This window comes from Zingiber officinale, chromosome 3B (genome assembly GCF_018446385.1).
Source record: "Zingiber officinale cultivar Zhangliang chromosome 3B, Zo_v1.1, whole genome shotgun sequence".
Classification (NCBI taxonomy): domain Eukaryota; kingdom Viridiplantae; phylum Streptophyta; class Magnoliopsida; order Zingiberales; family Zingiberaceae; genus Zingiber; species Zingiber officinale.
This window is the reverse complement of record NC_055991.1, coordinates 6,628,389-6,641,964: the sequence shown is the minus strand read 5'-3', so window position 1 is coordinate 6,641,964 and position 13,576 is coordinate 6,628,389.

Sequence of the window (13,576 nt, the reverse complement as noted above, 5' to 3'; positions counted from 1 at the left end):
AATTAAAATTAAAACTCAAAATTAAAATTAAAATTAAAATTCGAAATCAAATTAAAAATTAAAATTCGAAATTAAAAATTAAATTAAAATTAAAACTCGAGATTAAAATTAAATTAAAAATTAAAATAAGAATCAAATTCGGAATTAAAATTAAAAATTCCAAGGGAAGGCTCCAGAATAGTTGGCACCTCCAAACTTAATTTACCCGACAAGGGTAATCAAGAGTAGACTACCCGGCAAGGGTAATTAAGGTTAGAATAAAAATGGATTAGGTTTAACTTGACTCACGGTACTGGTGAAGTATTGGACGATAGTACGTTGGGGAAGCTTAGTCATCGCATGTCTAGGAAGATATGACTTCGACCTGGTGCGTTTGGCTAAGTGAAACTAACCGAAGCTACCCTCTATGGATCCTAACCAGTTAGACCAAGGTTTTGTACTAAATTCAATGGGTAGGACTATATGGAAAACCTCGAAGGCATAGTTACTTTAATGATGTCCTTGTAACTCACCATAGCCCAGAAGTTTATCCAAAGAATGCCTACTTGTTGAACCCAAAGCTAAACATGAATCTAACATAAAGTTAAACCTAACCCTAAAATTAAACCATAATTCATCTCACAAAAATTATAAGATTCCCTGATTGAAAATTTAGATCAGGTGAGATAACTAAGGAATAGAAATTAATTCACAATTAATTCAAATTCACAATTAACTCAAATTCAAGTTCAAATTAAATTCAAAATTAACTTAAAAATTAATTTAAAATATTTTTTAAAATTAAATTAACTTAAAATATTTTTCAAAATTAAATTAACTTAAATATGTTTCAAAATTAAATTAAATATTTTTCAAAATTAAATTAACTTAAAATATTTTTCAAAATTAAATTAACTTAAAATATTTTTCAAAATTAAATTAACTTAAAATATTTTTCAAAATTAATTTAACTTAAATATTTTTCAAAATTAAATTAACTTAAATATTTTTCAAAATTAAATTAACTTAAATATTTTCAAAATCAAAATTAAATTAAATATGTTTCAAAATCAAAATTAAATTAAATATTTTTCAAAATCAAAATTAAATTAAATATTTTTCAAAATTAAATTAACTTAAATATTTTACAAAAATTCTTCAATTAACGTCAAACCATCTCACAAACACTCATAGGATTAACTAATTGTTAACTTAGATTGGGTGAGATGGAAAATTAAGGACTTACTTCAATCAAATTGTCTTTTAATCCATAAAAAAAAAAAACCAATTCAACTACTTCATGTGTAGGAATTGGATCAATGGATATCGGACAGTGGATGCTCCAGATATATGACTGGAGATAGATTGAAGTTCACTAAGCTAAAACTAAAGAACCTAGGATCAGTTGCATTCGGCAACGATGGTAAACTGAAAGTAATCGGAAAAGGTAATATCGAACTTAGTTCCGATTTTATTATTCGAAAAGATTTATTAGTTGAAAATTCCAATTTTAATCTATTAACTATAAGCCAATTGTGTGATAGTGGATACTTAGTTACCTTTGATAACTCTGGATGCTTGGTTAAAAATATTGAAAACCTTGAAATCACGCTTAAGGGACTTAGAAAAAATAATATCTACACCATTGACCTACCCACACCCTCGATAAAGTGTCTCTTGACACAACAAGAGGAAACCAACTTGTGGCACATAAGACTGGGTCACACTCATATAAGACTCATCTCAAAAATGAGTCAAAATGGCTTAGTTAGAGGATTGCCCAAATTAAGAAACCTAGAAAATACAATTTGCCATCCTTGTCAATAAGGAAAACAAACCAAGTCAACCCACAAGTCAACCAATCTAGATAGAATCAACTCTTTACTTGAGCTCCTTCACCTAGACCTATTTGATTCACATGGAGCCAAGTCACTAAGCAAGAACCAGTATTGCTTAGTTATAATTGATGACTACTCCAGGTTCACCTAGGTAAAATTTCTAAAAACCTAAGATGAAATCTTTGAAGTCTTTTGTAATTTTTGTAAATTAACAGAAAATGAAAAAGATACTAAAATTAAAAGGATAAGAAGTGATCATGGGGGGAATTTGAAAATCATAGGTTTATCCAACTTTGTAAAATCAACGGATACAAACACGAATTTTCATGCTCTAGAACCCCTCAACAGAACGGTCTAGTGGAACGGAAAAATAGAACCCTACAAGAAGCCGCTAGAACCATGCTCAACGAATATAATCTAAATCATCAATTTTGGGCTGAAGCAATAAATACGGCAAACTATATTCAAAATCGAATTCTAATTAACAAACTTCATAATAAAACCCCTTATGAAATATATTATAATAAAATTCCCAACTTAAACTATTTAAAGGTATTTGGATGTAAAATTTATATTTTAAACACTAAAGACTACTTAGGAAAGTTTACACCCAAATCAAACCAAGGAATCTTTTTAGGATACTCTACAACCAGTAGGGCCTATAGAGTCTATAATCAAAATACCCTAAAAGTTGAAGAAACAACTAATGTAATATTTGATGAAGAAAATAATCTACCAAATATAGATCAAAATGTTGACATTAACCCAAGAAACAGAGAAGATGACGAAATTGAACCTGAACCTATCGTATCTGAAGAATAAATCACTAACTCAAATGGTATACGACCAACAAGAACAAGCACAAATCACCCATCTAACCAAATTTTGGGTGACCCAACTTTAGGAGTCAGAACTAGGTCATTTTATAGAAACCAGAGCCAAATAGCCCTGATTTCAAAAATCGAACCCAAAATCATAGAAAAAGCCCTACCAGACCCAGATTGGACTCTAGCAATGCAAGAAGAATTGACCCAATTTGAAAGAAATCAGGTCTGGGAATTAGTGCCTAAACCTGTTAATAAGTCCATAATTGACACTAAATGAGTTTTTAGAAACAAATTAAATGATCAAGGTGAAATAGTTAGAAACAAAGCTAGGTTTGTAGTCAAAGGGTTCAGTCAAGTAGAAGGGTTAGACTATGATGAGACCTATGCCCCTGTAGCAAGACTTAAATCCATTAGGATGTTGCTGGCCTATGCAGCACACAAGGGATTCAAGCTATTTCAAATGGACGTAAAATCTGTATTTTTAAATGGATTTATTAAAGAAGAAGAATATGTAGGTCAACCCCCAGGATTTGAGGACATAGAACAATCAAATTATGTCTTCAGACTAAAAAAGGCCCTATACGGACTAAAACAAGCACCTAGGGCTTGGTATGAACGTCTGTCTAATTATCTAACATCAAAAGGATTTAACCAAGGTCAAATAGATCCAACCCTCTTCGTAAAAACCTTAGAAAATGACATTTTCATAGCCCAAATTTACGTCGACGATATTATTTTCGATTCAACGAACTCTAAATTTCTAAAAGAATTCACCAAACTAATGGAAAATGAATTTGAAATGAGTCTGGTAGGTGAACTTAATTTCTTCCTAGGTTTACAAATTAAGCAAACTAAAGATGGAATTTATATTTATCAAACTAAATATGCTAAGGAATTAATTAGAAAATTTGGCATGGAGAACTCAAAAATAATTAATACACCAATGGCTACAAATGCAAAAATTGACTCAGACTTAGAGGGTAAACCAGTAGATTTGAAATACTATCGAAGTGCGATAGGAAGTCTACTGTACCTAACTGTGAGTCGACCAGACATTATTTTCGCAGTAGGTATGTGTGCACAGTGTTGTGGTGAGGTTTCTCCACCCACAAGGAGGTTGAGCTAGCCGGAGTTTGCCGGGGACTAATCCACCGACGGATTGAGGGATCGTCCACCTTACGGACACGCCGTGAAGTAGGAGCAAGTTATCTCTGAACCACGTAAACGAACGTGTTAGCGGTTTGCATTTCCATTCTTGTATTTAGTGTTTAGCTTTCTATTTGTGTTTGTTTGTATTCCGCTGCGCTAACATCATAGGAAGCAAGGATTTGGGGGCACCGTCTATCCAACCCCCCTTCAAGCCGGCCACCGATCCTCCAACACTATGGAAGAGTACACTGGCAGACGAGAGGGAAGCGCGTGGCATTTCCCAGGGATAAGAAGCCGGAACGGAAGCTTGCTCGAGGAGAAGGCTGGAAGATGGGTCCGGGTGAGCCCAATTCTGGTTGGACAAAATCACCCAGACAATCGGAGCAGCGGGAGATCCCAAGAGGGAGCTACAAAGCTGCTGGAGGCGTCTTCAATGTGGCTGGAGGTGCCTCTGCGCCTTTCTGTAAATCCCTTTGAAGGCGCCTTAGACTGGGCAAAAGCTAAACCTTGGCGAAGATAAAACCTTATTTTCATTTGCCTCGCTGGAGGTGCCTTCCACCTTGTTGGAGGTCGCTTCCAGCCTTGGATAAAAATTTTCAGTGGCTATAAAAAGATCCCTAGACCTAGGAAATACATAACAACTCTTGTATTCATTTCCTAGAACATTTCTGAGCATTCAACGAGTGTAATAGGCTTCTCCACCTACACGAAAGAGATCTTTTTAGTGCTTTATTCTATCTTGGATTAACAACCACATAGGTTGTAACCAAGTAACTCCTTAGTGCTCTTAATTTATCAATTGTTTAATTTCCTTTTTATAAATGTGCTACTAATCTAAGTTGAAAGATCAAGAAGGGTTTTGTTTTATTTTTCAACAAGCAATTCACCCCCCCCCCCTTTTGCCGACCCAGCCTGTTCCAACATATTTTAATCTCATCAATTAACTCACTAATTCTGGTATCCATCTTTGCAATGAGTTAGATGTCGGCCTCAACCATAGACTCCAACTGAACAATTTCGCCCTCCCTTGCTTGGCAAATTGTACAAGACTCTTTCTCCTGAACACATTCTATAGTAAATTCCTGAGCTTCGGCTGCCTATTCAGGAATTTGCTCAGGAACTTGTACAGAAATTTTCTCAAAAACTGATTGTATAATCCCTCCTTAATTTGTTGATCTATATGCTCTACAATATCTTCTAGAGAATCATTTGAGAGCAAGTGTGTCTCTAGATCTAATGGACTTAAATCAACAATTATTTTGGCAGCAGTAGTTCTACAATTCTAAACTTTATTGTCTCCACAAGAGAGTCTAACCACTTCCATCTACATATTCTTAGAAGGACATATTATCTGTAAGGATCCATTATTCTGACATGTTCACACATCCACACCTGCAATAGAATAAAAATGGTTAAATATGAAATATTATGTATAAAATATATGCATATATCATTAAATTTAAGATCTTACAGCAAGGAGATGTGCAAACCCTTTGAGCGTGGGAGCATTATTTCCCTCAAGGTCCTCTGGTTTCAGCCTCTGTGAAAATATCATACCAATGGCCCCTAGCTATGAGCTCATATAGTCATATACAGCCTTACACCAATTATACCTACCTAAATTCTCAAAATCATCTACACAATCAATTAGTAATTGTATTGGTAATCTAGATATACTATTAGTAGTAGTGAATAAAACACAAACAAAGAAATACAATATTAAAAATTGATAAAATAGAGTATCAGATTCAATAGATGAAGGTTGTTTACTAAGGTTAATCTTCTTGTTCTCTAGTTCCTTCTGTGTACACTCGATATTACTGAAGTATTGAAGAAATAGTGGGGTGGCAGCTGCATGCTACTACAAATTTACTTCCTCACCTTGATTTGGGAGTCTTAGAATCAGTGAAACATCTTTCCTTGTGAAGCTAGTCTCCATATTATGAAAGATGGAACATTTGGTTTCAACGTCCCAATTGTCAAATATATTTTGTATAAGGTTTCGGATATTTGCAATTTCAGCCATGGCTACGGCTTAAGCAAATGGGCTTCCATTTATCAACTCAATCTGTCTGTCATTTATGTGTAGTGATGATAAAAAAAGCCTTGAAGTAAGGATAATTACTTTTCCAATGCACTTTCTTACGATATGCACGAGAAGCAGAGGTTCTTTGGCTCACCATTTAATTTTGTCAAACAAATACATCATATCTTAGTGATACTCATTATGCTTCATTACAATGTTGTTAGTTTTCAATCATAATATGATACATTACACTGTTATTTTTTTAACCATAATATGATACACTACAATGCCTATAATTTCTGCTAGCTACTAAAATATGATTAGTAACTGCTACAACATGGCTACTTATCACGTTGTAGCAGTTAGGGTCAAGTAGTTACTACAATAATGAGAAGCCAATAGGGACTGTAAGGTTTAACCAAGTTGTATTAGTCATTAGAGTTTAACTAAGTTGTAGCATCTACTATCGAGTAGCTACTACAATGTTACCACCATTTTTTAAACCCTCTATTCCCTGAAAGTAAATATTTAATCCAAACAATTATAATCATTAAACATCATTGTCGCAGCTTGGAGAATAATCAAAACCCTAAACATTTAAACATGTATACAAGAGGAGAAGAATCAAAACACTAAAGCCTTACGAAATACTTACGATGGAGAAGAAGCTTTGGAGGAGAAACAAGTCATCGTAGTGAGGTTGATCGACGAAGAGACCATGGGGCACCGATATACTTTTAATGAAAATATTTCAAAATATTTGTCGCACGCCCAATTTTATGGTTAAAACTTTGGCAGATGAGGATAAAACAGTAATTGCACAATATATTTTCGCTTTCTCCGGTGATGCATGATAATATATATTAGGATTAGAGGAAATTACAACTTCAATGTAAAAGATTTACCATCAAATGATTTGTAGGAAATAATATTTGGTAAGTTTCTTGCAAATTAACGACCAAAAAATTGGCGACAAAAGGTTCTTTGGAGTGTCGAAGTAGTAGTTATAACATTGTAGTAGCTAAGCGTTGAAGTAGCTGCTACAATGATGTAGTAACTAACCGTCTAATTTGTTGATATAGACTTGTAGCAACTAGCTGTCGAAATCGCTGTATAACGTTGTAGAAGCTGACATGCCAAGTAGCTACTACAATGTTATAGCAGCTAGCCTTCGAAGTAGCTACTACACCATTGTAACAGTTACCTGTCAAAGTAGTTGCTACAATGTTGTAACTGCAAGCTATCGAAGTTTCTACTACACTATTGTAGCAATTAATATTCAAATTAGCTACTACAGCATTGTAGCAATTACCTATTAAAGTAGCTGCTACAATGTTGTAGCAGCTACTTCGACAGATAACTGCTACAACACTATAGTAGTTACTTCGAATGTTAGCTTCTACAACGTTGTAGTAGCAACTTCGACAGATAACTGCTACAACACTATAGTAGCTACTTCGAATGTTAGCTGCTACAACGTTGTAGCAACTACTTCAACAGATAACTGTTACAACGGTGTAGCAGCTATTTCGACAGATAATTGCTACAATGGTGTAACAGCTACTTCGTCGACGACTAGTTGCTACAACGTTGTAGCAACTACTTCGATAGGTAACTGGTACAACGTTGTAGCAGCTACTTCAAAGGCTAGCTGCTAGCCATAGCTGCTACAACGTTATAGCAGCTAGTTATCAAAATAGCTGCTACACCGTTAAGTAGTTGTTACAACGTTATAGCAACTAACATTTCAAGTAGTTGCTACAACATTGTAGCAGCTATATATACTTCCAATAAAGAGAACATATGTGGGAAGTGACTGCAGGCGTCGGCCTTATACGTTGTAGCATAAATCCTTCTTATATATATTAGGATCACGGTCAGGAATTACAAATTAAAATGAAACTAATTATCATTAGTTATGAAATGGTGGAATTGATATTTGGCAAGTTCTTTGCAAACCATATAAGCAAAAATTAGTAAGAAAGCAGCTAGGGTTTGTACGTTGTAGGATATATCATTGTACAGAGCTAAAAATCGGACAGTGGAATGGAGAAAAGATTACAATCGAGAATGAAGATGGGTGGTAAGCAAACCAGCGTCGGCTATATATGTGTTCACAAGCAATTTCTTGAGCTTCCAGCCAGCTCGAGAACAAGCATGCGACTATAAGTTGTCCAAGTAGCTTGCAATGCTTTTGTTTGCCCGGCAGGAGCGCAATGCGACGGAAGATGGTGGCGAAGGGAGAGGCGAGAGCGAGAGAAAGAGCGGCGAGGAAAATTTAGAATTTGAGAAATTTCTCTCATTGTCAATTAGAATTTCATTAATGCAGTAATTATCTAATAGCTACTATAATGACCTATAACAATATGTTAAAGTTTTTTTTTAAAAAAAAAAACATCTTATATAATTATTTTAATAATTAAGGGCACTTTTTAATTTTTATTATAAATAAATTAAATAATACAAAATTATTATTTTTATTATTATATCCTTTATTTATATATAATATTCTTGCAAACTAAACATGTTTATTTATTTATAATAAACGTGTGTAATAAATACATAGACATTCCATTTCATTAACTAAATTAATGAACATTTTTATTGCTTATTTATCACTTTCATTTTCAGAAAGTAGCCATTGTCATTGTTTTTAATTTCCGTTAACTCGGAAATTCCGTGAACATTTTGCAATCAAGTCCGTAGATTCCAACCTTGCGCCGATAGCAACCGCGTGACAGCAACGTTAACTGTCGTATCCGACCAGCTCCTTCCGGATCCAGCAACTAAGAGTTCGACCAATAGGCGTTTAACGCCGGCGATTCGACTCGGTCATCGGCCGTTGGCTATTTATACCGTCAAATTGGAAATAAAATCAAAGCACAAAACCGTCGGCAGGTCCCTTTGACTTCACGACCAATTCGTTCAGTTTTGGATCGAAGGTCGTCGCACGAGAGAGTTGCCTTCGGGATGGTTATCATGGAGATCTGTATGAGCTGCCTTTCTTACCAGTTATTTTACCACTTTATAATTCTGTATTTCTCGAATCGTGTTTTCATTAGGGGTAGCGTTTTCATATGTTGGTTTTTAGGCGTTTATTGGTTGGATTTCTTCTCTGTTTCTGTTTCAGCGGTGGTTTACGGTGCAAGAAACTCGATTCTAATAGCACGTCGGAGTTTTTGGAGAGATTTTTTGTTGTACTATAATGTCACATCAAAATCATATAATTTTTTTTTTTACTATTTCTCTCTTATTAAAAATTTTTTCTTCAATTTCAGTCTTTATTTATATTTTATATGATTAATAAAATATAATTAAAATTAAAATTCGTATTGAATAACATTAATAAAAAAATTGAATTATCTACCTACTGTAGTATATCAAATAAAAGATATAAATTATAATATTAATAATATATAAAATTCAATTAAAACATATCAGAGTATGTCTCTGTTTATTTATTTTAATTATTTTTTCATGTATAGTGAGCTATGCCGATGTTATCTCACTAGCATCCATCATAAAAATTTTATAATCCTGAAGAATTTTAATTTTTGCAAAGTCATTTTTTCAATTGATATATTTTAATATCTTTTTAATCTATATCGATGCTTTGTTTTATTTTATTATTCTCTTTAATATTGAATGTACCCTTCTTCGTCTCTTTTTAATTAGACAAATGCAAACTAATGCAAATTTCACAGTCGTTCACTTCAACACTCATATTCAGATTTGATATGAAAAGATAGTTCCCTAATTTGGATATCTTTGCATTCTTGCTAGAGTGATGATTAACCAATTGTAGAATAACTTTTTGTTAAAATTGATCAGTTAAAAAATACTGATTTATCTAGTCTTTCCATTCTACCCCTCCTGTCAACTATATGCAATTCCTCAACATCTCTCCCTCCCTCTCTCTCCGCTTAGGGAAAGAAAATCTTTCTCTTCCTCTCTCTCACTTATTGAACTCAAATTTATTTATTTAAAAATCTCTAGATCACAATAAGAGAGACCGAAAATAATAATGAAGAATATATTTAGATTTTTTTTTGCAATCTCAGAAGCTCATAGGACCTGAAATAGTTAATATCTAAATTCTCTAGGTCGATCAGTGGATTTTGGTCAAAATCTATTGATCGACCTAAAGACTTTAGATTGTAATTATTTTAGGTCCTGTGGATTTCTTAAATTGCAAGGAGCCCAAATATACCCTCTATTACTGTTTTCGGCTTCCCTTGTGGTGGTCTAGTGGTTTTGGGAAAAAAAAATTAATCTTTTTTTTTTTAATCTTTATATGCTCTCACATCAGGACCACATTAGACCTGATATTCCTCATATCAGACCTAATGTATGAGAAAATAAGAGAAAAAAAAGATTTATTTTTTTTCAAAATCTCTGGACCACCATTAAATTCTCTATGTCGATCAGTGAGTTTAGGTCAAAATTCAATGATCGATATAAATTGTAAACATTTCAAGTTCTATGGGTTTTTGAGATTATAAGGAGTCTAAATATGTCTTCCATTATTATTTTTGGCTTCCTTAGTGGTGGTCTAGTAGTTTTAAAAAAAATGAACCTTCTTGGTTCTGATATGAGAGCATATCAAGACCAATGTGGTCTTGATATCCCCTACATCAGGCCCAACGAGAAAATAAGAAATAAAATTATTTTTTTATCAAAACCTCTACACCACCACTAGGGAAGCTGAAAATAATAATGGAGTGCATATTGGGATTCCTTGCAACCTTAGAAACTCATAGTGTTGGAGCAGTGGAGGCCGGCAAAAAAAGGGTAATTGCCTGTCAAATATAAAAAAAATATTTCTCGATCTCTCGACTCAGATTAATAGCAATCGCACAATTATAACAAGTTAATTGAACAACTACAAAATAAATTAACAACTTAAAGGAAAGAAACGAAAGAATTATTTGGTAATAACGTAGGTGGTTGCTAATCCAAGACAAATAAAAGCACTAAAAAAGTCTCCTTCGTTGAAAGCGGAGAAACTTCTTACACTCGTTGAATGCTCAGAAAGTTGTTAGGAAATTAATACAGAAGTTGATGATTATTTCCTAGGTTCAGGAGTCTTTTTATAGCCCCCTGGAAAACTCTATCTACAGTTTGAAGGCGCCTCCAAAGAGGTCGAAGGCGCCTTCCATCGGATAAGTTTTATCCACTGTGGATAAAATTCTATCTGTGGCTAACGGCTATCTGAAGATGCCTTCAATGGTTGGAAGACGTCTTTATACTATTCATCGAATGCACCTTCCAAGCCATGGAAGGTACCTTCCAAGAGGCATTAAAGGCGCCTTCCAATTCATAGAAGTCGCTTTCCATAGGGCAACTCAACTCAACGATGATCTCTTCGCGAGGTTCTTCGTGCAGGTGCTTCTCAGGCTAACCGGAGTTGAGCTCACCCAAACTCAACTCCAATCTTCTCCTCTAGCAGGCTTTCTTCCCGACTTCTCATCCCTCAATGTCGCGTACGTCCTTTCCATCCACTAATATACTCTTTCGCATCATCTCGTCCCTTGGATATACCGAGCCCATCGACTCCTTTCCTGTGTCATCCTACTCGATAGCTACGTCCTCCACTCGACTTCTTGTGTTCCTAAGCTCCTATACACTTAGACATAAGGATCAAATACAATAGGACTTAACTGAACTTGGTTGACCACATCAAAACAACCATGGGGTACTAACATATAGGACCTAAAATGGATGCAATCTGAGCTCTCTAGGTCGATCAGTGAGTTTTATCAAAACTCACTAATCAACCAAGAAACCTCATATTGCAACTATTTTAGGACCTGTGGATTTTTGAGATTGCAAGGAGTCCAAATATGCTCTTTATTACTATTTTCGGCTTCCCAAGTGTTGGTCCAATGGTTTTTTAAAAGATAAATCTTCTTTTCTTCTTAGTCCTAATATGAGAGCATATCAGGATCACGTTGGGCCTGATATCCTCATATCATGCCCAGAAAACAAGAAAAAAGAAGATTTTTTTTAAAGAGACCATCATTAGTGAAACCGAAAAGAATAATGGAGAGTATATTTGGATGTCTTGCAACCTCAAGAATCTACAGGATCTGAAATAGTTATAATTTGAGTTCTCTAGGTCGATCAGTGGATTTTAATCGAAACCCACTAATCAACTTAAAGAGCTCAGATTATATTTATTTCAAGTTTGTGGATTTCTGAGATTGCAAGGAGTCTAAATACGTTCTCTATTATTATTTCCGGCTTTTCTAGTGGCGATCCAGAGATTTTGAAAATGATACTTAATCCAATGCTCTATTTCTTATCTAGTTTCTTTACCTCTTTCTAATGCTCAATTTCTTGAATCGTATTTTCATATATTGGTTTTTAGGCGTTATTGGTTCGATTTCTCCTCTAATTTTGGTGGTGGTTTCCGGTGCAAGAAACTCGATTCTAGTTTCTCTTCTAGGTTAAGGAGAATGGATTTTTTTTTTCCCATCAATTCTTTGCTTATTGCAAACATTTCCAAGAAGATAATGCATAAACGATTAATTAATAGTCATCCGCGGATGAAATCATGTTATCTATAAGTAGATAACGGTAGATTGAGGAGATAGCTGAACGCAAAGAGTAATCTTGTTCGCATGTTTGTGTACATTTGGATTGCAAAGTGATGGTTTGTTTAGCAATCACAATATGAATGCGAGTAAAGGCATGTTAGGTATTATGGGCATGGACTGAATTACAAACATGTAGCTTGAAAGGTTCAAGCATTAACAATTAAAATGTTGACAAAGTTATAAACTAATAATTATTGCCTATAGATGGATTTGTGATTTGAAATTCCATATGATTTGTACACAAAATAATATGTTCCAATTTACCTTAATAAGTATTAGGGCATCTCTGGTGGTTAGGAGGTAGGGATTTTTTTTACCTCTACCATCAAATATAAAACATCTCACACATCTCTTTACTGAGAAAAAAAAACTCCCTAACAACTTCTATATATATATATATATATATTAACATCTTCTTAAAAATCAACATATGGATGTTGTCTGTTTAATAAGTGGATTAATTCAACAAAAAAGAACAAGGATTTGTATATTATTTTTAATTGTTTGGAAAAAAAATTATGAGAGAATCCCTAGACAATGTGGTGGATTTTGGAGCAGAAAGAAGAATTGAGAAATCATATTGATGTCATAAAAGACAAAAGATAATGTTGTACTAGTGTTAGAGCTACTAGGAATGCAAATTGCCAATGTAGGTTTACATCAAGGGTCTACTTTAATAGTGTGTTTCCTATGAGGGAAGAAACTTGGGAAGGAAATAAGATGACAAAAGAAATCTCCAATGCCACTTGGCAGAAACGAGAGAGAAAGGAAAAGACAATATTTCCACAATATTTCTCCTAATTTATCTATATTTATCCCATTTGATTTGGAGGAACAACTCACGATGATTCCTATGCAATGAGGATTTGAATCTCACATAGGTCATTTTGAACGCTCATGGAGGTCAAACTACTCTTGATGTTGGGTTACCATGTCAAATTTCATCCGTGCTTGTTGGATTTATCTGGTGGTCAGTTAGTGAGGTCGGGTTGTCGAGTTCAAATTCTCTGTCCCCAATATCACATGTCTCTGTGTCTCACTCATCGCCCCAACCTACTGTCGGCGGCCTCCGGGTGCTGCCCCGATCAATACTATAACCCTTGGGGAAGATGAACCCAAGGGGGTTGTCATTGGCACGATCGGCGCCGGAATCCGGCC